This window comes from Diabrotica virgifera, chromosome 6 (genome assembly GCF_917563875.1).
Source record: "Diabrotica virgifera virgifera chromosome 6, PGI_DIABVI_V3a".
NCBI classification, from domain to species: Eukaryota; Metazoa; Arthropoda; class Insecta; order Coleoptera; family Chrysomelidae; genus Diabrotica; species Diabrotica virgifera.
In genome coordinates this window covers 246,973,678-247,001,044 of record NC_065448.1, presented here as the reverse complement: position 1 = coordinate 247,001,044, position 27,367 = coordinate 246,973,678, and the positions used below count along the sequence as shown (strand labels likewise).

The following is a 27,367-nucleotide window of genomic DNA, read 5'->3' as shown; positions in this document are numbered from 1 at the left end:
TTTTAAACAATGGTGTATATATTACGTCTTTTTATTTAATAGAGCAGAGTTATAGCTAACGAAAAATAGGTTCATATTCGTCAAATTCCAAATGGAATACTTTAACGTGAAATAACCAAAAATGAAGGACATTTCGGGGAAAACTCATTACAACTTATTTAAAGTGTTTAAAAAAAGCTTCATTTTTGTTTTATAAAAAAAATTTCTAGCATCAAAATTAAACAAGTTACGCTTAAAATAAAGTTAGTCCCTTTTGGTTTTGGTAAAAAAATCGAGAAAATCACCCCCTAATTAGTATCTTAAATGAACTTAATCGTAACGACTTCAGAAGTTTCTTGACTCGTGTATATATTGTTTATATGATCTGTAAGTTTCATCGGTTCAAAGTCCTTATTATTGAAAGGGCTGTACTTAAAAGGGGTTGAACGAGTCACTGATCACGAATGTATGCAAATTTTGAAACACCAAATCTTGATCAATTTTTGTCTAACAGAAAAACAAAAAAATACTTACATGATATTCAGAAAAGCAAATCTGACTTTTTTTGTTTCTCAAGATTTTTGGTATCTCTAACAATTTTTAAGTTATTTTGAAAAAAAGCATATTTTTCAAAATTTAAATTTTTAAAAATTTTACTTTGAAACCAAATTTTTTCAAAAATAAGCACTTTGAATCGATGAAATTTACAGATCATATAAACACAATATAAGTAAAATAATTTGTGAAGCGGCAACGATTAATTTCATTTAAGTTGCTAATTATGGGGTGGTCTTCCCGATTTTTTTTGCAAAAACAAAAGGGACCAACTTTATTTTGAGCGTAACTTGCTTAAATTTAATGCTAGAAACTTTTTGTACAAACAAAAATAAAGCTTTTTTCAAATAATTTAAAAAAGTTATAATTGGTTTCCCCCAAAAAGTGCTTAATTTTTTGGATATTTCACGTCGAATATTCTATTTGAAATTTGGTGAATATGAATCTATTTTTCATTGGCTATAACTCTGGTTCTACGAGATCCAGAGACCTAACGCGTACATCATTTTTTTTTTACTTTTTTATAGGCTATATTTTTGCTAAGAACGTTTTTTTCGACAAAATACTTACTTTTTGAATTATTTGCGAAAAACCGTCTAAAAATGTGGTTATTTTGTTGAAAAATGAACATATTCACTCGCAAATAACTCGAAAAGTGTTGACTTGGCGAAAAAGCTCTATAGAACAAAAGTTACTTAAATTTAGTCAGTTTACCCATTTCCGGACTTGTTTTGGACATATATTTTTTCACCCCCAAGAGGGGGTGAAAGTCATCCCCAGGGCAAAAGCACACATCGGCACAATATCACTTTTTTTCTTTGACGTGTAAGCTATACGTATGCCAAATTTCATGTCAATCCAAGCGGTTCTTTAAAATTTAGAGCAAAAACCGTGAAACAATGGACTATATTGTTGCTAGACAGGTAAGTATCATTTTATACCAGGTGTAAGAATCATACTGTGTTTTTTCCTAAAAGTTCTGGACACCCTGTGGAATATTCTAGCATATATAAAATATTTAAATTAAAACTCATAGCTTTTGGCTTTCTTAATATTCTGTTTTTTGATTAATTTGCTTATGTTGGATAACAAAAGAGATATGTACTTTTATATTACAAATGAGGGATGCTATTAGGTCTTGATCAATATCTTTCCAAAACTTGAGAGCTACTATTTCTACCTCTTGTAGGTTCTAGGAGGTGGCAAACGCTGTCGTAGTCTTCTGCCAATTATGTCGCACAAATATTCGATCGGGTTAAGATCTGGACTATGCAATGGTCAATTCAAAGTCCGAAGATTTACCTGTTGTAAATATTCGATTACAGTTTGTGAACGTGAGGTCTTGCATTATCGTGAATTTGCAATAAATTGTTACCAATAAAAGGAGCCGACAGCATGGTAGCTAAGTCCTTCGCTATGTAAGATCACTGCTTGAACACACTCATCGCGGGTCAAATCCTTGTAACGCGTTCCATTTCCACCAAACAACAAAAAAAATATGGACTAACTGAAACTAATAAATCTACAAATTTTCACAACGAACCAGACACTTTTTTACTGTTAACAATTTGACATCTATTAAATTGGTAATTTCTCATTGCCTACTTTAGGCTTGTCTAATAAACTACGCAAAAGTTAGTATTTATGGATGAAAAACATGGCTAGTTGTTAACGTACCTAACTTTTTTATTATCCGAAGTAAGCAAATGAACTAAAAAAATATTAATAAAGTCTAGGACTACAATTGGGTTTTAATTTTAATATTTTATATGCTAGAATATTCCACAGGGTGTTCCGAACATTAAGGAAAAAACACAGTATGATTGTTACACCCGGTATAAAATGACATTTATCTGTCTAGCAATAATATTATTACATCGATTTTCTTAAACAATAAGGCTATAACATACTAAAAAATCACTCAAATCGGACAACAGGTTTCGGAAATTCGAGACATCTAACATGTAGAATTTTTAAAAGCAAACAACAGCGTATCATCAATATAACTTCGAGAGATAGTACCATACCTGTTTTCGTAAGGTCTGCGAAACTTTGGCAACAGTGGTACTCTTTGACAAAATCTAAGATCAATATTTTGACAATTTAACTCTTAGGCGCCCTAAATGGAAGTAATAGAAAACAATTTTGTTATTAGTAAATAAATATTTATAAAAATAAACCAAAATGGGTGAAAATTTTTAAATTTTATTTTTTATTAAACAAATCAACTACGAAATTAGATGTTTTTTTTAAATAACTCCGAAAATATAAATTTTAGAAAAAAACTGAAAACCATTGAAACATTCCGAAAATTTTACAAAAAAAGCCTATATAAAGAATTTTCTAAAATTAAATCTGTATCTTCTATAATTTTTTATTTATAACGCTAAAGTCACCCTTCTCACAAACATTGGCGCACTGTAAACTAACGTGCGGTGAAGTGCACGGTTGAGTTATTTTAATGTAATTCTTTAAATAATGGATCAAATGAAATTCTACAAATTGAACATGAAAGAAGAATAATTAAGCTATCTTATGGTTATAATAGAAAGAAAAAAAATATATGGGCATAATTACGGTGTGGGCGGAAAGTGAGCCTTACATGAACTTTGTTTAAAAATGATTTAAAAATGTGTAACTAATAAAATTTTTCTTATAAAACTCTCAATTTTACACACCCTATCTTTCACTTATCTTACTAAATGATGTTTTATTAAAAAAAATCTCAAAAATTTAATTCAAATAATATGACGTCTCAAATAATGTAATTTTTGAAATCTTCGTCGTTTTATAGGATTACCACCATTTTAAGACGGTATTACTAAAGTTTGAACAGATCTATTACAGTTTTATAACTGCTCTTTTAAATATTAGGAAGTAATCTTTAAAATGCACTAAATTATTTTACTTTAGAAATGAAATTCACTATTTTTTTAAGAAAATTAAGAAAGATAACGAAAATGTAATAAAAAAACCGAAAATTACCAGCTAAAAAAATGTTTATACAAAGTGATCAAAACTTTTTTCTGTAAAACTTACCTAAAATACATTTAATAATAAGCTTCAACAACAATAAATGCTCAGCAAAAAATTTTTTTTAGCTCTTATGCAGTACCCATGTCTGCGTAACTTGGAACCTATTGATAACTTTTTTATTATCAGTTTTACGAAAAAAAGTTATTCTTTATAAAATACTCTGCATCGTATATAATCTAAGATGCAATCATCAAATATCAAATTGAATTAATTTTATACCAGGTTTGTCAAAAAATATGAATTTCACTCAAGAGTAAACTACCTTTACATTTCACGATATCGAAAATTTTTGTCAAGAAAAGTTGTTTGGAATTAAAAAATTTATTTTAGTGTTCAATTATATCTTTTTAATTAAAATATTGCGAATAATAAAGGCACTTAACTTTTAAGAAAAATTCATATTTATTACATACCTCGTATAAAATTAAAAAAGTTTAATATCTGATAGTTGTCTCTTAGATTTTAGACCAGGGAGAGCATTTTATGAAGAATAACTTTTTTTCGTAAAAGTGATAATAAAATAGTTATCATAATTGTAATAAAATGATTATGAGTATCGGTAATTTGAGAAAAATTGAATTTTTTTAGATTAGAATGATATAATTGTATATTTAGACATAATTTCTAATTTCAAACAACTTTTCATAATAGCGTTTTTTGATATTCTGGGATATAAAGGTACTTTACTCTTTAACGAAATTCATATTTTTGACATAACTCGTATAAAATTGATAAAATTTGATATCTGATGATTGCGTTTTAGATTTTTGACTATCCAGAGCATTTTATTAAGAATACCTTTTTTTCGTAAAATTGATAATAAAAATTGATAATAATACCCACCTGGATGATTACTTAGCTCTCTGCCCAGGTATATGAAGCTTTGGGAACTCCGAAGGGTGATATCATTATTTGTATATTGGGTGTATTTTGTTCATTTTGGTTTCGTGTGGAATACCATGATTTTGGTTTTAGAGAAGCTAACGTCTAATCCCCGCCTCTGACTTTCGGCTGATAATCTGTTCTTCAATATTTTTAGTTGGTCTTTTTTTTCCGGTAATATTATGGTGTTATCGGCATATTTTACTTTGTTAATGATAATTCCATTGACTCTGGCACCTTCACGGCGATCTTAAATAGAAGCTCTGATTATAATATGTTCGGCATAAACATTAAATAATAGAGTGGATACAATGCACCCTTGACGCACTCCTAGTTCTATGTTTATTTATGTAACTGGTGTTCCACTGTCTATTCTAACGCATCCTATGTGATTTTAGTATATATTGCCTATGATAGCTATGCCTCTGTGTCCGTCCAACCCCAGCCCTACTTCTTTTAGCACCTCAATCAATTTTTCGTGTGTGATGCGGTCGAAGGCCGTTCTATAGAAAGTTGTAGACTTACTTTGTCAATAAAGGAGGAAAATATCCCAGAATGTCGTAGATATCTTTTGGGATGTCTTTCTACTTTTTTGACAAAATAAATCGCAATGCTATTATAATATTTTATTATACACCGTCGAAGTTTTTCCACTTTGTTCTATCTCTACAATGTCGTTTTTGGCTTATTTCAGATGTCATTAAAGATGCTCTGAGAGCGAAACTCCTTGGGCAAGAATTAACAAATAACTGTGTTCCATATCTGCTCTTTATTTGTAAAATTCATATATAGTATTTTTACTACAAAAGCGATATTACGTAGGTCAAAATTTTTGACGTACGAGAACTGTCAAAACATTAGAATGTGACTTTTCATTATTGCCCAATAGTGAAAAGTCACATTCTAATGTTTTGACAGTTCTCGTACGTCAAAAATTTTGACCTACGTAATATCGCTTTTGTAGTAAAAATACTATATTCGAACATTCAACCATATCTTATTAATAGTCCGTTCTTTAACGGTAAAATATTGCAAAATCTCTAAATTTTAAAGAACCGCTTGGATTGACATGAAATTTGGCATACGCATAGTTAACAAGTCAAAGAAAAAAAGTGATATTGTGCCGATATGTACTTTTGCCCTGGGGGTGGCTTTCATCCCCTTTTGGGGGTGAAAAAATATTCGTCGAAAGAAAGTCAGGAAATGGATAAACTGGCTAATTTTAAGTAACTTTTGTTCTATAGAGTTTTTTCACTAAGTCAATACTTTTCGAGTTATTTGGTAGTGAATATGTTCATTTTTTCAACAAAATAACCACGCTTTTAGACGGTTTTTCTCAAATAACTCAAATAGTAAGTATTTTGTTGAAAAACATTCTTAGCAAAAATATAGCCTGTAAAATTTCTTAAAAAATGGTGTATATATCACGTCTCTACACCTAGTAGAAGCAGAGTTATAGCTAATGAAAAATAAGTTCATATTCGTCAAATTCCAAATGGAATACTTTAACGTGAAATAACCAAAAATGAACCACATTTCGGGGAAAACTCATTACAACTTATTTAAAGTGTTTAAAAAAGCTTCATTTTTGTTTTATAAAAAAAATTTCTAGCATCAAAATTAAACAAGTTACGCTCAAAATAAAGTTAGGCCCTTTTGGTTTTGGTAAAAAAATCAAGAAAATCACCCCCTAATTAGTATCTTAAATGAACTTAATCGTTACGACTTCACAAGTTTCTTGACTCGTGTATATATTGTTTATATGATCTGTAAGTTTCATCGGTTCAAAGTCCTTATTATTGAAAGGGCTGTAGTTAAAAGGGGTTGAACGAGTCACTGATAACGAATGTATGCAAATTTAGAAACACCAAATCTTAATCAATTTTTGTCTAACAGAAAAACAAAAGAATACATGATATGCAGAAAAGTAAATCTGACTTTTTTTTGTTTTTCGAGATTTTTGATCTCTAACCCTTTTTAAGTTATTTTGAAAAAAACATATTTTTTAAAATTTAAATTTTACTTTAAAACCAAATTTTTTCAAAAATAAGCACTTTGAACCGATGAAACTTAGAGATCATATAAACACAACATAAGTAAAATAATTTGTGGAGCGGTAACGATTAATTTCATTTAAGTTGCTAATTAGGGGGTGGTCTTCCCGATTTTTTTTTTGCAAAAACAAAAGGGACCAACTTTATTTTGAGCGTAACTTGTTCAAATTTAATGCTAGAAACTTTTTGTAAAAACAGAAATAAAGCTTTTTTAAAACACTTTAAAAAAGTTATAATGGGTTTTCTCGAAAAAGTGCTTAATTTTTTTGGATATTTCACGTCGAAATATTCTAATTGAAATTTAGTGAATATGAATCTATATTTCATTGGCTATAACTCTGGTTCTACGAGATCCAGAGACCTAACGCGTACACCATTTTTTTTTACTTTTTTATAAGCTATATTTTTGCTAAGGACATTTTTTTCGACAAAATACTTACTTTTTGAGTTATTTGCGAAAAACCGTCTAAAAATGTGGTTATTTTGTTGAAAAATGAACATATTCACTCGCAAATAACTCGAAAAGTGTTGACTTGGCGAAAAAGCTCTATAGAACAAAAGTTACTTAAAATTAATCAGTTTACCCATTTCCGGACTTACTTTGGACATATATTTTTTCACCCCCAATAGGGGGTGAAAGTCACCCCAGGGCAAAAGCACACATCGGCACAATATCACTTTTTTTCTTTGACATGTAAGCTATACGTATGTCCAATCTCATGTCAATCCAAGCGGTTCTTTAAAATTTAGAGCAAAAACCGTGAAAGAATGGACTATAAACAAACATTAAACTTAAATAATTAACTTTTAAAAAATTTTACAATTGTGCAGTACATCAGTGTTGTAAATATCAGCTGAAAACTTTATAAGTCTTTGATCATTAAAAACTCATTATCGAGACATTTGAATATTCCCACAAAAACAGTAAAAACCGGATAATCAATTACTTATTAACAATAACAACTGTAAAGAGGAAACGGAACCGACTTTATAAATATTCAGACATTAAGGCGGGTTGACACGATCCAAGTTGCATCCAAGTGTACTTAGTCCAAGTCCACTTGGATGCAGCGCGCGCAATACTTGGATGCTACTTTGATCGTATGAGCTGGTTGACACGTTTCAAGTGTTCTTCATCTTCATCCAATACAAGTCCACCCTCCTAGTCTACTAGGACGCTGCGCGCGCAACGTGTGGAAGCTCCTTTGATCGTGTCACCACCCTTGTCCAAGTATATTTATATGAACAGGTTCTAGGTTCTATCCAAGTTACATCCAAGTCGACATTAGGACGGTGCCCAACTTTCTTCCAAGTAGCGTCAAAGTATAGTTACAATGGCGTGGCATCGAAAAATATAAAACGGGATATACGTAGAAGAAGAATAGAGGAATATAGAAGAATATATATCTAGAAGAATATAGAATAAAGCACCTAGAGACTTGCAGTTTTTTGCATTATGTTCAGGATGACGCCAGGAAAAAATTCTACTATTCAAAAATTAGTGGAAATGCATAATTGCACCGTAAAGTGCATAAAATTCATCCAAAATTGCATAAACATAAAAATAAAGTCAAAATCAGTATACTAAGGAGCAAAATTTATTATTTGGGAGGTTTTTGGGGTCACCGAATACGATTACGCCATCAGAACTGACACCCCGGATCATCCGATGCCCAACGTCACGGCAAGAGACGTCATCTTCTGGAGTTTCGAAGGTATTCGGCATTTAATTGATATAAATGGATTACTGAAAGGTTTTTGAGGTCGCTAAATACGAATATTCCATCAGAACCGACCCCTGGTGCACCTGATGCCAAGGATTACTACAAGGGACGTCATCTTCTGGAGTTTCGAGTGTCTTTGGTACTACATTGACTCAAATGGATTAATCATACGTTTTTAGCTTTGCTGAATACGAATACCCCATCAGAACAGACACTGGTGTACCTGGTGCCTAAGACACGTCATTATTCGCTAGTTATTTCTAAATGGTTTTAATATGTATCTTAATGTTCATTTTTACTACTTCACTTATCAAAGGATCCAATTAAGAATCCAAATTTTCCTTTTTTGCTTTCTTATTTCTTTTTTCTGGATCTCAAGATCATGTATTAACATATCATCAGTCAGCAACCACTTGAATGCCCTCCATAATTACTTTCGTCATCTTTGCAATGGTTATTTGTTATTTTATTTGGCGTCCAAGTTGACTTGGATTAAGTACACTTGGATGCAACTTGGATCGTGTCACCCCGCCTTTAGTTAACTTCTTTTTGTGTAGACATCATGACTCTGTTGGTTTTTCAATGTAGGTACCTCCAGTAAAATCATTTTGTTCCAATTTTTTGTCATTCGGCTAATGTGGTCGCTCCATTCTACTTTTCTGTTTCTTACCCATTTATTACTGTTCTCAATTCTCAACCTTGCATATCCGTCGTATATCTGTACATCTACCTCTGTTCCATAGTGTGTTACCATCGATTTTTTGAAGGGGTTTCATCCCTTCTGTTGATACCTACGTTTAATTTGTTATTCACACTATTATACCGCAAATGTAAATCGTTAAAATTTTAAATTTATAACATAAAATTAATGCAAGAGTGCTTTTATTAATTTTGCCAGCACAAAGGGTTTAATCGTTTATTACTAATTTTAGACGTCAAGGTTGTATTGATCTCGATTGCAAATATTATGCTATTATAAACCCTCTTGTGTTCATGTAGTCGACGTAGATAAATAAAGGTTTTAATTGACCGATTACTTAATTTTATATCCCTTATAAAAAAATAAACTTTTTTAATTCCTGGGTTTGTCGGCCTGTAATAAATAAAAAATTATATTATTGCTTAAGGGCATAGGCGCAAAATATCGTATGTCAAAATGTTCAATGCAATTGAAATCTATTCATTTTATTTGAATCCTGAGAAAACTAAAAGTATTTTTGAACAATTTAAACGCGGAATGAAAGACTGCATTATTACTGAGGGCCGAAAGTCTCTTATAATAACCAAAAAGTTTCTTTTGAATGAGATATTTGAAATTAAATGTCACACTAAATTTTCTCTGTTTTTCTTTCACCCCTGTAACTTATTAAAATAATCATTATAAAAGTTCTTAGGAACTTTCAGCCCTCAGTACTAATCTAATCTTTCATTCTGCGTTTAAATTTTGTCAAAAATATTTATTAGTTTTTTCGAGATTCCAAAAAAATGAATACATTTAAAACACATTGAACACTTTGACAGGCGACATTTTGCGCCTATACCTTTAAACGTTTAGGTTATTTGCCATTTTTAATATACACTTTAATAGTTATATAAACGCACTTGATATCTGACCCTAACACACAAGGTAGATGCATAACAATCTACGACTGGTTAAGGGTCGTATTAAAAGTATCTGCCGATGGCACATTCAAAAAACAAAGTCAATTTATTAAGTTGTGATTTACAGGGAAAAGATTTACAGGGTCCCGAAAAGATTGGTCATAATTATACCACAGATTCTGGGGTCAAAAATAGGTTGATTGAACCTCACCTACCTATTTACAATAGTGCGCACAAAAAAAGTTACAGCCCTTTGAAGTTACAAAATGAAAATATTTTTTTTTCATATATCGAAAACTCGATTATGAAAAAACTCGAAAATTATGGCAGCAGCATCTTAAATAAAAATTAAAGTGAAATTTGTGTAATGTATGGGGATTTTGTTCCCTTAAAGCCCCTCCCCAAATTTTTGTGTACGTTCCAATTTAATTATTAGTGTGGTACCATTAGTTAAACACACTGTTTTTAAAACATTTTTGCCTCTTAGGACTTTTTCGATAAGCTAATGTTTATCGAGATATTTTGAATATTTGTCGAATCCACCACATATTTGTATATGGTTAAGTACGATTATAGAGACCTGTTAATAATCTGAACATGTATTTATAATTTATATTTTTAGATATATTTTGAAAAAGAAGCCGCATCACGGTAAAAACGTGACTTATCAAAAAAATACTTAAAAGAGGCAAAAAAAATTTAAAACACTGTGTTTAACTAATGGTACCACAATAATAGTTTAATTGGAACGTCCAAAAACATTTGGGGGGTTTAAAGGAACAAAAAATCTCCTATAAAATTTATATGTAAATATATTAAAAGAGAAGCCGCATCTCTATAAAAACTTGCATATCGAAAAAATATTAACAGGAAAAAAAGTTTTAAAAACGTTGTGTTTAACTAATGGTACCACAATAATAAAACCCCCATAAAATTTTTATGTGGTAGACACATTTCACTATAATTTTGTTTTAGGATGTTCCTCTCATAAGAATGATACATGTTCATTTTCAATAAAAAATCTCTAATAGTTTTCGATATATTGAAAAAAATCGATTTTCATTTTGCAACTTCAAAGGGGTGTAATTTTTTTATGAGCACATTTGTACTAAAGTAAGTTAGGTTCAATCGAACTATTTTTGACTCCAGAATGTGTGGTATAATTTATGACAAATCATTTCGGAACACCCGCATATTGGAGAGATCATTGATATCGGTTTTGTTACTGATACGATTTTGATCTTTTATGCAAATCATCTCCAATATACATATTTTGTTGTAGTTCTGTTTTTTATAAAATCTCTACATTTTCAATGTAGATGTCGTTCAATGTCGTGTCTCTATCAAATGCTTTTTTGAAGTATAGCACATAAATATATCTTTCTCGTAGCATTTCTGAGCCAGGACTAGTAAATTGAACAGAGTAATAATTTTAAATAGATACTAATAGTAATTTTAGCTAGAGACTAAATTTAACTGTATATTTTAATATATCTTTTTATTGGTCTAAAATGTTTGGTTAATTTACTGAATGAACCGTTTTACTATTGTTCCAAAATACGATTTGATTATATGAATACACACAAAAGGGTAACTTTATTTCTAATATTCTTTCATCGTATATTTTCTAGTGGACATACACATACGGGATATCAGTTAAGCAAATGAAAAACTCTTTTTTGTAAAACCAATTCAATAGAGTGGTGTTTTGTTTATCTAACCATCAAAGGTACAATACAAATTAAATGCGTGTTTAGATAAAAATGAGAAAACATGTGTGATTGTTAATAGCAAAAGGTATTTTTTACATACATTAAATTTGTATATGCGGGGAACATTTTCAATAATTAAGTACCTACACATAATAGTCCAAGAGGCAGCGCTGAAAAATCTATTTGAATTTACTAAAGCTAGATTTTTTACAGTTGATTACTGTGATTGTGTAGAGAAACATACTGCGGTCGGTAAAGCGAAACGTAGAACAGGGGTTACTGAGAGGGTATCAAAGTTGCTTTCCTACGAAGGTAATTAAATCCATTTACTAAGGCTGAAAATCAGTCAGTCATTGGAAATGAAAAGCCATAACATTATTAAATAAAATGATGTTGGATAATCGAGTACAAATATAAAAATAAATAAGCAAAATCATTGGCTAATACTCGTAAAGTGAATGTGAATTTAGTTGGAAATATATAAAATGATGAAGGGTCATCATTCCATACATTTCTGTGCAACTATATACACCGGTGTTTCGGCCTATTTGGGCTTCGTCAGTATAGTGTAGCAAGTTAAAAAAGTTGTTTGTTAACTTGTAAAAGGATTACTACAGGAGCAAGGTTACCAATTTTGGTCAGGTTGTTAGAAGACCCGCAGTCGCAAGGTTACAACTAACATTGGCAAGGAGGTAAAGCTACCTGAGGAAATGAAAAGCCATAACATTATTAAATAAAATGATGTTGGATAATCGAGTACAAATATAAAAATAAATAAGCAAAATCATTGGCTAATACTCGTAAAGTGAATGTGAATTTAGTTGGAAATATATAAAATGATGAAGGGCCATCATCATTGCGACTGCGGGTCTTCTAACAACCTGACCAAAATTGGTAACCTTGCTCCTGTAGTAATCCTTTTACAAGTTAACAAACAACTTTTTTAACTTGCTACACTATACTGACGAAGCCCAAATAGGCCGAAACACCGGTGTATATAGTTGCACAGAAATGTATGGAATGATGACCCTTCATCATTTTATATATTTCCAACTAAATTCACATTCATTTTACGAGTATTAGCCAATGATTTTGCTTATTTATTTTTATATTTGTACTCGATTATCCAACATCATTTTATTTAATAATGTTATGGCTTTTCATTTCCTCAGGTAGCTTTACCTCCTTGGCAATGTTAGTTGTAGCCTTGCGACTGCGGGTCTTCTAACAACCTGACCAAAATTGGTAACCTTGCTCCTGTAGTAATCCTTTTACAAGTTAACAAACAACTTTTTTAACTTGCTACACTATACTGACGAAGCCCAAATAGGCCGAAACACCGGTGTATATAGTTGCACAGAAATGTATGAAATGATGACCCTTCATCATTTTATATATTTCCAACTAAATTCACATTCACTTTACGAGTATTAGCCAATGATTTTGCTTATTTATTTTTATATTTGTACTCGATTATCCAACATCATTTTATTTAATAATGTTACGGCTTTTCATTTCCTCAGGTAGCTTTACCTCCTTACCAGGGTGGTAGCAACCACCCTATGGTAAAAGTGCTTTTCGGCATCATATAGATTTTGATCCTTAGACTATCCACTACTTATTCTCAAATTTTCAAGCAAATCGATCTATTCTGTAAAAATTGCTAGGTGAAAAGCTTCGGTTCCCGGACTATATCCAATCCTACCAAATTTTATGTAGACCAGGGGAGAAAAATAAATATGAGCGATTTCAGGGTAAAAATCAATACAGATATTTTAAGGTGCTAAATGGTAGGATGGATATAGTTAATTAAAAATACAGAGGTACTCGTAAATCGACCTCATTTTTTTATAAAAAAATGCCAAAATCAGAAAATATGGTTTTTTGCCTATGGCATTTTTAGTACCATATTTACAGCAAAAGTTGTTTTACGAAAGTTGTGTATTATGAAAAAAACGATTAATTTGAATTTTTATAAGTTAAAATACATAAAGGATTAACCGAGATAATTACAAAAAACCACGTTTTTTGCACTATTTTGTAACTGTTAATAACTTTTACCAAAAGGGCCCTAAGGAAATTATTGTACCTTGATCACGAGGCAATTAAGTGCCTTTATTAGTTTACAAAATTTTAAGAAGATCTATTTGTTAGTTTACGAGTTATGTTAAATGTTTTTCCCAGACATCGAATGTTTAAACAAACATTGTTGCCCTAGGAGTATTTTCAGAGCTTTTTGGCAAAGTGCAATGAGTTCGTAAAGACTCAAGGTACTAAGAAAGTTAAAAAAAAAGAATATATTTGTTTTTTAAATGTTGTTAAACAAGTCGCTAAAAAATAGTGAGTTTTTTCCTTAAAAACAAGTAGAATATTTTTGTTATTTTTTCTAATAAATAATTATAATTAATTGTATCAAAAAGCTGCTAAAAAACACACATTAAAAAAGAAAAACTAACTTAAGTTATACTTTTTTTTTTAAATCACATCTTTATTGTTTATAAATATTAAGAGTTTAAATTTTTACAGAATGATAATAAATATCTACATTTTATATTTCACTTGATAAGTACGGAATATCTTCTATTTAAAATGAGTAATAACCATTTAAAGTGAAGTTACACACGCTGACTGAGCTGGGACCTTGTGATGGGGAAGATTGTCGGAGTCCAGTTTCGCGCGTCGAGATTTTACTATAGAAAGTTCAATTTGGAGCGCTTGAAAAATTTTACAATATCTCAGCTTCCAGAGAACGTAGAGCCTTCATTTTTTTTAATTGAAATAACTCGACGAATGAATAGCAACTAGCTAATTTTCATTTACCGGAAAAATCGGAAAATTCTGGAAAATGCACTTTCTTATTCAACATGCATTTACAACGTTAACACATATAACTTCATCAATATTGTCATGAAATATTATAAATTTGTGAATAAATATTAAAATAAAATTATAGTATATACCTTTTTATATACAGGGTGGTTCAGTTTATTCGCCTCGGTGTCTGTACGGAAAACTACTTGATTTAAAAAAAATTCTTCATAGAAATATACCGGGCTATTAACACTGCAATCTAAACATAATGTGAATTATACAGGGTACTTCAAAAAAGAGTGGTATATCAAAGATATATTTTTTTATGGAACACCCTATATCTGATGAAATTTTTAAATTGCCCTTAAAAAATAAGCTAGACTATACCTAAGTACAGGGTGATTTGATTTATTTCAATTTTTAGAAAAATGTAAAGATTGAGAAAAAAAAAATAAATATTTACAAATCCAAGAATCAGTGACAATTTTTTTCTTGTATCTTCTAGTCTAAGAGCTAGTGAACCTTTTGACTAACGGTCGTCCTGTAAGGCTAGAAATTTGTAGAGTGATAATTCATAGCACACCAAAGCTAAAAACCATGACCTGGCAGGCCTCAGCGGTGCACGTGTATCTACCAGGTGAATCGAAAAGTGCAAATTTAGGGGGTAAAATAAACTTTCTCCTGTAAGGTTTAAATTTAAGTATGTGTTTGAGTAAGTCATTTAAAAGAAATGTGTAAAATGACAGGCGATTCTGAAGAGCATAAGACCTTGCCAGGCGAGGGGAAAGATTAGGGGTTTTTCCTAAATTTATTTTTTTTGCATCGAACAAATTTTTTTTAAGTTTTTTGAATCATTCCAAACAGAAAAGGTCTTTGGTGATTTTTCTCTTAAGTTAATAGTTTTTGTTATATAAGCGATTGAAAATTTTGAAAATTGCGAAATCGACCATTTTTAACCCCAAATCGGATATTTATCTAAAAATCTCAAAGTTGCCAAGGTAGGTAGATATTCTTTAAACATTGATTGATGAAATCCCAAAGAGTTTTTTGCAATACAATATCGGAAACCCCTTTGTTTTTTAATTGCTAATCAAGCGGACGCTTCACTGTAGTATAAGTGAGGACGTTTGAGTTGGCATAAATTCATTATCTCGAGAATTGGCAAATTTCAAGAGCAATCTTCAGACAGGTCGATTTTTATTTTTAAATTAGGACTTTTTGGCATATATATAATACTAGTGACGTCATCCATCTGAGCGTGATGACGTAATCGATGATTTTTTTAAATGAGAGTAGGGGTTGTGTGATAGCTCATTTGAAAGGTTATTTAATTCTCTATTCACTAATATAAACAATAACATAATTATTTATACAGGGTGTACAAAAAAATTTTTTTTATTAAATTAACTTTGATTAAATTTGACAAATAGAAGAAAACATTTTTTTTGTACACCCTGTATAAATAATTATGTTAATGTTTATATTACTGAATAGAGAATTAAATAACCTTTCAAATGAGCTATCACACAACACCTACTCTTATTTAAAAAAATAATCGATTACGTCATCACGCCCAGATGGATGACGTCACTAGTATTATATATATACCAAAAAGTCCTAATTCAAAAATAAAAATCGACCTGTCTGAGGATTTCTCTTCAAATTTGCCCATTCTCGAGATAATGAATTTATGCAAGCTCAAACGTCCTCAATTATACTACAGTGTAGCGCCCGCTTGATTAGCAATTAAAAAAACAAAGCGGTTTTCGTTATTTTATTGCAAAAAACTCTTCGGGATTTCATCAATCAATGTTTAAGGAATATCTGCGTACCTTGCCAATATTGAAATTTTTAGATAAATGTCCGATTTGGGTTAAAAATGGCCGATTTCGCAATTTTCAAAATTTTCAATCGCTTATATAACAAAAACTATTAACTTAAGAGAAAAATAACTAAGGACCTTTTCTGTTTGGAATGATTCAAAAAGCCTAAAAAAAATTTGTTCGATGCAAAAAGAATAATTTTAATAAAAACCCCTAATCTTTCCCCTCGCCCGGCAAGGTCTTATGCTCTTCAGAATCGCCTGTCATTGTACACATTTCTTCTAAATGACTTACTCAAACACATACTTAAATTTAAACCTTACAGGAGAAAGTTTATTTTACCCCCTAAATTTGCACTTTTCGATTCACCTGGTAGATACACGTGCACCGCTGAGGCCTGCCAGGTCATGGTTTTTAGCTTTGGTGTGCTATGAATTATCACTCTACAAATTTTTAGCCTTACAGGACGACCGTTAGTCAAAAGGTTCACTAGCTCTTAGACTAACTATTCAGCATATTTAAACAGATGTTTATTGTAACAAAATTTATAATTACTTAATCGTACATTTTTAGATTTAAAAATTAGTTAAAAACAAAAACGTTCTCAAATTAAAAAAAAATTATGCGTAGATTATAATTATTCATCTTCGTTAATTCTACACAGTTTTTGTACAGGTTGAATAATTTCTTCCACATTGTCCATAATTTCTTGAAATAAATCAATTGTACCGAGCTTTGCATAAATTGCAAAGATGACACTGGCGAAAAAAGATGCTACAACCTTTTGACAGTTAATAAAGATGACGAAAGTGGAAGAAGATTTGTTTCAAAAAATTAGGGATACTGTTGAATAAATAAGAAATTAATGAACCTGTACATAAACTGTGTAGAATTAACGAAGATCAATAATTATAATCTATACACACATTTTTTTTTTTCAATTTGAAAAGGATTTTGTTTTCAATTAGTTTTTAAATCTAAAAATGTACTATTAAGTAATCATATATTTTGTTACAATAAACATCTGTTTAAAAATGCTGAATAGTCTATTATGAAGATCTAAGAAAAAATTTGTCACCGACTCTTAGATTTTGTTCTGAAGCTATTTTCTTGTGGCATTTTTATAATCAAGTACATTCAAATGGGAAATAAGCCACAATTTTACCTAAAAATGATTTTATTAACGTTTCGACGCCCAAGTCGGGTGTCGTTGTCAAAATACAAAATAATACTAATCAGTATTATTAGTCGGGTGTCGTTGTCAAAATACAAAATAATACTAATCAGTATTATTTTGTATTTTGACAACGACACCCGACTTGGGCGTCGAAACGTTAATAAAATCATTTTTAGGTAAAATTGTGGCTTATTTCCCATTTGAATGTACTTGACTCTTAGATTTGTAAGTATTTATTTTTGTCTAAAATTTTATATTTTTGTAAAAATTTAAATAAATCAAAATACCCTGTACTTAGGTATAGTCTAGCTTATTTTTCAAGGGCAATTTAAAAATTTCATCAGTTGTAGGATGTTGCATAAAATAAAAAAATATATCTTTGATATACCACTCTATTCTGTAGCACCCTGTACAATTCACATTATTTTTAGATTGTAGTATTAATTGCCCTGTATATGAAGAAATTTTTTAAATCAAGTCGTTTTCCGTACAAACACCGAGGCGAATAAAATGAACCACCCTGTATATAAATAGATATACACTATAATTATATTTTAATATTTATTTACAAATTTATAATATTTTATGAAAATATTTTTCAAAATATATTAGTGTTAACATTGTAAATGAATGTTGAATAAAAAAGTCCATATTCCAGAATTTTCAGATTTTTCCGGAAAATGAAAATGTGCTAGTTGTTATTCTTTCATCGAGTTAACCAAATTTAAAAAAAAATGAAGGCTCTACGTTCTCTGGAAGCTGAGATATTATAAAATGGTTCAAGCGCTTCAAATTGAACTTTCTATAGCAAAATCTCGACGCGCGGAACTGGACTCCGACAATCTTCCCAATCACATGGTCCCAGCTGAGTCAGCGTGAGTCATTTTAAAGGGTTATTACTCGTTTTAAATAGAAGATATTCCGTACTTATCAATTGCAATATAAAATGTAGATATCTATTATCACTCTGTAAAAATTTCAACTCTTAATATTTATAAACAATCGAGATGTGATTAAAAAAAAGTATAACTTGGCTATTATTGGTCCTAGAAAGTTGTTTTTATTTTTTATTATATATTTTTTTACCAGATTTTTGATACAACCAATTATAATTACTTATCAGAAAAAATAACAAAGATTTTGTAATTGTTTATAATGAAAAAACTCACCATTTTTCTATCGACCTGTTCAACGACAATTTAGAAACAAATATATTCTTTTTCAACTTTCTTAGTACTTTTAGTCTTTATCAACTCATTGCACTTTGCCAAAAAGCTCTGAAAATACTCCTAGGGCAACAATGATTGTTTAAACATTCGATGTCTGGGAAAAACATTTAACATAACTCGTAAACTGACAGACAGATCTTCTTGAAATTTTGTACACTAATAAAGGAACTTAATTTCCTCATGACCAAGGTATAATAAGTTCCTTACGACCTATTTGGTAAAAGTTATTAACATTTACAAAATAGTGCAAAAAACGTGGATTTTTGCAATTATCTCGGTTAATTCTTTATGGATTTTAACTTGTAAAAATTCAAAATAATCGTTTTTTATGATACACAAGTTTTGTAAAACAACTTTTGCTGTAAATATGATACTAAAAACGCTATAGGCAAAAAACAATATTTTCTGAATTTGGCATTTTTTTATAAAAAAAAATGAGGTCGATTTACGAGTACCTCTGTATGTATTTTTAATTATTATGACAATGTACAATAAATACAACATTATTTACAATTATTGAGATCATTTAATATGTCGTTATTGAATATCTACGATACCTGTGTTAAATTAAATTATACAGAATATATAATTATAAATTACAATGATAAAATATTAATATTGTAACCTTCAATACAATTTTTTTCTTTCTCTCTCCCCTTCCTTTTACCCTCTTAGGGTGCCCGATTTGGGCTAGCTATTTTAATTTCCATTTACTCATCTATTCCATTCTTTTCTATTCCCTGCTATTATTTTCAATTCCTCAAGTGATTTTTGTTTAGCTTTTCCCGCCTTCACCATTAGGGCAGTCAATGGGAGCAAGGATAGGATAATAACTCCAAATTCCATCCTACTGCATGGATTTTAATGAAATTTTGGGCCTAGTCTCTATTTATCTCCTAATTCAAAATCTGCCCTATGCCGATGTGTGCTGTTATCTTGGGGGTGGTTCCCACCCCTTCTCAGGGGTGGAAAGTTTTTTGGTTAAAATTACCACGGAATTCGCTAGAGAACCTAATTCTAAGCAAAAACTGTTCGATACTTTTTTTTTGAAAACTCGATACTTTTTGAGTTATTCGTGGTTGAAAATTGGCCATTTTCATTGAAACATAATACCTTTTCGAACGGTTTTTTGCGAATACCTTAAAAACTATGCATCCAACTAAAAAACTATATTAAACATTTTTGTAGGTTATAAAAAAAAACAAATAGACACTTGCCTTCATAAATCTTCTAGTTATAACACAAAAAGAGTTGTGGTAGGTGAAAATAGTTTGTTTTTTGGTACATTCTCAAATTGGTGTATTCAACTTGAAATTACAGAGAAACGGTCGATTTTGGTGTATAATGCTTCCAATACCTTTTGTAGTGATTGAAAAGACCTTTAAAATGAGCTATAGTAAAGGTCCATTACATTAAATCTAAGTGAGATATGCTGCAAACAAAATTGGTAACTAATGTATTTTAAGAAAAAATGAGAAGTAATTTTCACCCCCATCCACCAAAATGTAAATGCATCGTTTTCCTTTTAAAATACCTTTTATTATAGTGTTTTTTCTATGTTAAAGAAGTTGGACGGGTGTAAAAGGCATGGTTTTTGAAAAAATAAGATCAAATTATAGAGCGCATTTTTAAATTTTCTTAAAAATCTTTTTTTTCCATGTATCTTGAAAATCATAAAAGATACAGTAATGAATAATAATAAGGAAATTTTTGTCTGAAAAAACCCTACATTTTTGTTTGATACTTTTTTTTCGTATCACTTATCATTTTCGAGTTACATGGAAAAAAGGGAGATTTTTAAGAAAATTTAAAAATGCGCTCTATAATTTGATGTTATTTTTTTTTTCAAAAACCATGCATTTTGAACCCGTTCAACTTTTTAAACATAGAAATAACACTATAATAAAAGGTATTGTATAAGAAAAACGATGCATTTACATTTTGGTGAATGGGGGTTAAAATTACTTCTCATTTTTTCTTAAAATACATTAGTTATCAATTTTGTTTGCAGCATAATATCTCGCTTAGTTTTAATGTAATGGACTTTTACTATAGCTCATTTTAAAGGTCTTTTTAATCACTATAAAAGGTATTGTTGGCATTATACACCTAAAATCGACCGTTTCTCTGTAATTCCAAGTTGAATACACCAATTTGAGAATGTACCAAAAAACAAACTATTTTCACCTACCACATCTCTTTTTGTATTATAACTAGAAGATTTATGAAGGCAAGTGTCTCTTTGTTTTTTTATAACCTACAAAAATGTTTTAAATAGTTTTTTAGTTAGATGCACAGTTTTTAAGGTATTCGCAAAAAACCGTTCGAAAGGTATTATGTTTTAATGAAAATGGCCAATTTTCAACCACGAATAACTCAAAAAGTATTGAATTAAAAAAAAATTATCTAACAGTTTTTGCTTAGAATTAGGTTCTCTAGCGAATTCCGTAGCTATTTTAACCAAAACATTTTTCACCCACGAGAAGGGGTGGGAACCACCCCAAGATAAAAGCACAAATCGGCATAGGGTAGACTTTGTTTCTTGAGCTATTGCCTACTTACTGTGAAAATATCAAGTAAATCGATGTAGTATCTTTTTTTACGATGTTCTTTGCTTCATTGGCTTTTCTTGTAGTTCTGTTGGGTTGATATGGGCATCCTCATCAGATGCTCATACCAGTTTATTTGCCCCTTTTTTATTGTATTGTAAATAACGGAATGCCATTATAACATTAGTAGAAGAACAACAAGGTATTAAGTCGGGAAGATCATGCACCGACTCAATATTTATAATGAGGCAAGTTCAAGAAAAATCATTAGAATTCAACAAACGGGCATATTTATGTTTCGTGGATCCTAAGAGAGCATTTGACAGGGTAAAATTAAAGAACGTTATCCATTTGTTATACTCAAGAGAGGTACCTCTAAGAATAACTAAAACGATCGAAAACATCTACCAGAACAACACAATGCAAGTAAACGTAGAAGATGAACTCACTGACCCAATTGAAGCTGGCAATGGGATAAGACAGGGGGATTCCCTGTAAGTTCTGTATTGTTCCTAATGTTCCTTAGTTAATTCAATTTGGGAATTAAATCCAAAGCATTCTGTTGGAATTGCAGAATTGTTTTGGAATTTTATCTAGAAAAGCGGGCAGCAGGTGATGAATGTATCGCACCCTCAGTAATATAGAGGCACAATTCAAAATAGCAGATTGTTGGGAAATCGCGGTTAAAGATTCTGGTTTCCAATATTACAGCTATTTTTTTTTAAATAACATGCTTCTTATTTAAGTTATAAATGTGAAATTTGGCAGATTTGTTACTAGATAATTACACAATAAATAGCCATGATAAAAAATAATAATATAAATAAATTACATTAATTACATGTAATGGAAAAAATACTTTTAAGTTAGTCACATATACAAAAAAACATAAGAAACGCTTTAAGTTTGATCCCTTATATTAAGAATGCTCTGTTACTGTTTATGAAAAATAGCGATCTATTATGAATTATACCCATTTATTTATTATATTTTCTATAATATAACGGCTCAACTAAAAACTGTTCTACATGATACAAAATGTTAAAACACAAACTCACCAGGATATTCGTTATAGAAAGACATGTTACCGATTGCTACCTTGTAGCAGGAAAAACAAGAGGTGGGCGGGAGAGTAAGAGAGAGGCACAAATATAGTTACTGAACCGTTTAATGTTCTTTTTATCTCTCTGTCAGCGCTAACCGGTAGAGAATTTCATTTTGTGCCCATATCATTTAAAATCACAGTTTACACAAATTTTGAGTTAGGACCTTATATTACTGAGGGTGCGGTATATTGTACATTCTCCCATTTTCCGTTATTTATCGGTCTGTGTCTTTATAAATTTGAAAAAAACTCCGGCAATAGATAGTCTCTAATGATTTTGCATTCCTACCTATAGAGAATTTTCCTGCCCCTTTATTTACTTTAGTTTTTAAACTGTTATTTTAGTTACGCCAAAGAATTATATTCATCTATTTTTACAACAAATTTATTAAAAATGAACAATGCACGATACTTGGATATTACGCGCGAGAAAAACTAATATTTATAGCATGCCAAAACAAGTTAGATGAAAATTTTGATGATAAATGTTACCTCGCAAGTTTATTAATAAAGTAGTTTAAAAGTGGCGCTTTAGGGATCATTTAATGTGCTCTCCAGATGATTCCTGATGAAAACTTTACTTCCTCGGATGAAGGAAGCTAGCTAGTTCTTTTGGAAGTTTTAATAAGTTCAATATTTATTCCTTTTTGGTCGGTTTTATGCACAATGGTTAAAACAAACTCGTGTTTAAGAGATGCTCGCTGGTAATATTGCAGGAATAAATCAGTTTATCCTCAACTTAGGGCAGTGTTTAAAAAGTGAGCAGCTTGTTTTACACCACAGCAATTCTAACTTTTCTTTATTAATTTTGAATAATGTTTAGCCGAATTTTTACGCTATCTACCACATAAATTTTGTATAATGTTAATGCTCTAACAGAGGAAACCTTTGTAAGCGCAAATACACACCCCCAAATTTATATGGAATCACCATGTATTTCAAAGTAATATCTATTTCTTTTGAAAAAACTTGTTATTGTTGCGACGAATAATGGTTTGTATTGAAAATAAACAAATATATAAGACAATCGGATAGTACAGCTCGGTACGGTAGAGGTTATTTGCTTGAGTCGCAAATTAAACGAAAATAAATAAACTAACTTTTGCGTCCAAAAACGAAAATATGCCTGATGTGGGGTTATAGAACTTACAACGAGGAAATATTTATTGGTCTTGTGGAGAAAGTAATGTTCTCAGAGGGACATAGCTGTAGACCTAAGCGTAATAACAAAAGCGTTCTGTCCAAAACCTATGGTAGATAACAGGAACTAGGAAAGCTCAAAGATAAAGCAAGGGAAAGTAGCCAAAAGTAATAACAGCTCTCCACGATCGTTTAATTGTCCAATCAGCTGGAAAACAGCCAACCATTTCTCATCTGCAGCTCTAAAGGCAGCTTTCGGAAGCTACAGGTGTTACTGTTTCAGTTAAAACGATAAGAAAAAGAGTTCGTACCAAGAAGTATACAGCAGGAGACAGTTATGGGTTCCCGAGTTATCCAGGCAGCACAAGATTGATCGCCTAATTTAGTGTCTTCACCACCAAAACTGGAACATTGGGAATTGACAAAATGTGCTATTTAAAAAAAAACAGGATTTGTGTAAAATTAGATGATCCATGAAATCGTGTACTAAGAGGTCGAGGAAGACAAGCAAGAACGAAAACTGTCAGATCTGTTCACAAATATACAAGGGGAAGTGTAATGTTCTGGAGAGGAATTGTGATCCGTAAAAAAACTCCTTTAATTTTCATCTAATCAACTTTAACTGCTCACAGGTATATTAATAACCTGTAGTCAGTGGAGAGGTACAAAAGAAGAAAATATAATTTTATTGCATGATAATGGACCTCTACATACCATTAGAGTGACTACAGACATCATTGAAGCAGAAGGTATCCCTTGTTTCGAGTGGCCTGCTTGCTCACCCGAACTTAATCCTATAGAGTATTTGTGAGATATGCTTGAAAGAAAAATTAGAGCTCGCCGGGATAATCCACAAAACACCGCACGGTTAGTACAAGCTTCTCTTACAGGATGAGAAACCTACCACAACAAAATGTTGATAATTTGATTAGGAGCGTGCCCACGCAAACTGAAGCTTGCATAAGGACTAGAGGTAATAACACGGACTACCACAAAATACAAAAAAAAAATAAAAACAATTTTAACATTATTCGTTTTACATTGAAATTTTGTATGCTATTTACTTTAAAACAACTACTTTCAATTTGTTTGTTAAATACTTTATTGTTTTATTTAATTGTTATTTAGTTGTTATGAAATTGCTTTGAAATAAATATTGTTTGACTTTGTGTGTTTGTTTTTTAAAATTCGCACGAAATAGTAAGAAATATCAGATGAACCCATATTTTGGGTGTGTGTATTTTACGGCTATTCCTAGTTTTCTTTCTTTACACGGCAAATTACGTGTACGAAAATTCTCACTGGTATGGATTTGTAAACATTAGTTGACAATGACATTGTCATCATTAACTTAGAGATGGCTTTTGAATGTTCTTGGATAATTGCACCGAGAGAACAATTTCTTTTCTCCTAAAACACTGATTTCTTTGAGCTATCTTTCTTAAAAGTTACCATATCATATTAACTTAAACATACCACTTCAGATATAAAGAAACTGGTTTTTTAAGCACAACTCAATAATTTCTTACAGATAATTTCTTCAATACTAAGAAATGCATTAACGGTTACATTTTAATTTTCTTGTCCTAAAGTTTTTGTTTCTTAAATTGAAAACTACACATATTTTGCAGTAAAAGAAATATATGTTAAGTTAATCCATATTTATATTTGTGAACAATAAATTTTCTTGCAGTCAAATAAATATTTTAGACCACAAGAAATAATTCTTCAGAATTACCCTCTGTAGTAACTGTGGTTATTAAATAATAACTTTATCATTAATGCCGAAATGCTACTTGCAAAGAGATTTTCTTCCACAAAAGAATTGCGCAGTAACCATTATTCACTATATATTTGTGATTTAATCTCAGTGTTTGGCAAGATAAGATGGCGTGCATGGCATTAGTTCCTTTTCATAGATGGATTTTGGATTTGTTATTTGTTGGTTTTCTTTAAAATCTAAGGGATAGTTTGAAGGTACGTACATAGGTATATAAAAGTAAATTTATTACCTAATTTAAGATGTAATAATAATATTGTTGCATATCCGAATATGTAGTTCTAAAAGAATCATAAATAGTATCTTTATATTCATTTTAGATATCTATAATGATGGACAACTCTGAAAGAAAGAATCTTATTCTAACTGGGAAATAAGCCACAATTTAACTTAAAAAATGGATTTCATTGAAGTTTCGACTTCCATCTCGGAGAAAATAATAGAATATCCATAATATAAAGCTTCAGAACAATATTGAAAGGAGCTATTAACCAACTAGGGGCTTCTATAAATGGTAGAACTGTATACAGGTAAGTTCCTTTATAAAAATGTCTATACTTATGTATAAACTATAATATGTTTCTTGAATGTATCGTCTTCTATATACAATCCTACAATTCAAGGTTATATCAAATATGGCGTGTGCTATATTTTTCATAAAGAAATATTAGTTAGCCTAAAAGAAACATCTTAACGGTTAAGAACTTTTATTGCCGAAAACCGTAAATTAGTTAATATGTATTAAATGACTTAAGATGTAACATAATAATACTTTCCCGTAATAAAATTTCTTAATGATTAGGTTTGCTGTATCTTTTGGAATATATAAATAAATAAAATTACAATATATGTCTGCTTCAGTGTTTTACATTGGTTGTATTTTTCTTCTTGTTTTAGCTAAACAATGTCTATTGTGTGACTTAATATTATACAGATAAATAATTAATATTTCATATACAAAAAGAAAGAAATTAACAAAGATGCTAGGATAAATAAAGCCATGTTTGAACTAAATATGATTGATTATTATTTATTGAAATGCCAAGAAATGTTTTTGGATTGTAGACTGTTTTACTGATACCTACCGTTCTTATACCAAAAAATTAATAGTTTTTATGTGGGCCCGTGTATTTGTTCTTTTTTTGTATTTCCTTTTGTCAAAATAAGTATGTACTTATATCCTTATAAAATTTTTTTTATTAAAATAAGTTTACTCTTTCTACATAACGGTTTTGTTTTAGGTAATTGCTGATATACAAAGTGGTATTAACAAAAAGAAGGAACAATTAAGGAAGTTGGATTTGCCTCTTCATCCTTTTATTATTGTATAGAAGCCAGTGGTTTAAGAGTGGAGAAATTATTTGTATGTATTAATATCTAAAGTTTTACATCCTGTTTTTATTATCTAATAAAGAATAATTTTACCTTAACAGAATGATTTATTTCGCCATATGTAATAACACTTTATTTTTAAGAAATGTAACTTAATTCTAAATATACAATTATTTTTGCTAAATATATTTCTTAACATTAAATACATTAATTAATAATGGTAAGATAACAATATTCCTTACTAAGAAATATTATTTCTCAGAAAGAAGAGTTTTGTAATGCCAAGAAAATATATTCTTATGACAAGTATAATTTCTTTCTGACAAATTAGGTCTGGATCCCGCGTATGAAAAAAAAGTTGATTAATAGCAAGCTGAAAATTTGTTAATAGCTTAAGGGTGTCTAGTCGGATAAACTTTGATATATGGGAATACTGGAACAGGGGCAGTTTTAATTGTGGAACAGGTTAAAAATTTGGAACCGTCAGACTACGAAAACGGCACATTTATTTTGTCCGACAGAATAGACTTAAACTCTCCGAACAGAGATTAAACTCTCATGCAAAAATCAGACTGCTATTTATCACCTGTCATAATTCCTGTCATTTGACATATTCTACATGTTCCACTCATTAAAACGCCCATTTGGTGATAAATAGCAGTCTGATTTTTGAATGAGAGTTTAATCTCTGTTCGGAGAGTTTAAGTCTGTTCTGTCGGACAAAATACATGTGCCGTTTTCGTGGTCTGACCGTTCCAAATTTTTAACCTGTTCCACAATTAAAACTTCCCCTGTTCCAGTGTTCCCATATATCAAAGTTTGTCCGACTAGACACCCTTAAGCTATTAACAAATTTTCAGCTTGCTATTAATCAACT

At 30.4% G+C, this 27,367-nt stretch overlaps 1 protein-coding gene across 3 annotated transcripts in view; it reads left to right on the top strand.

The window, feature by feature from the left end:
• The window catches only part of LOC126887501 (gamma-sarcoglycan), a 762,843-nt gene that overhangs the window by 139,906 nt on the left and 595,570 nt on the right, over nt 1-27,367 (top strand). The window lies entirely within an intron of this gene.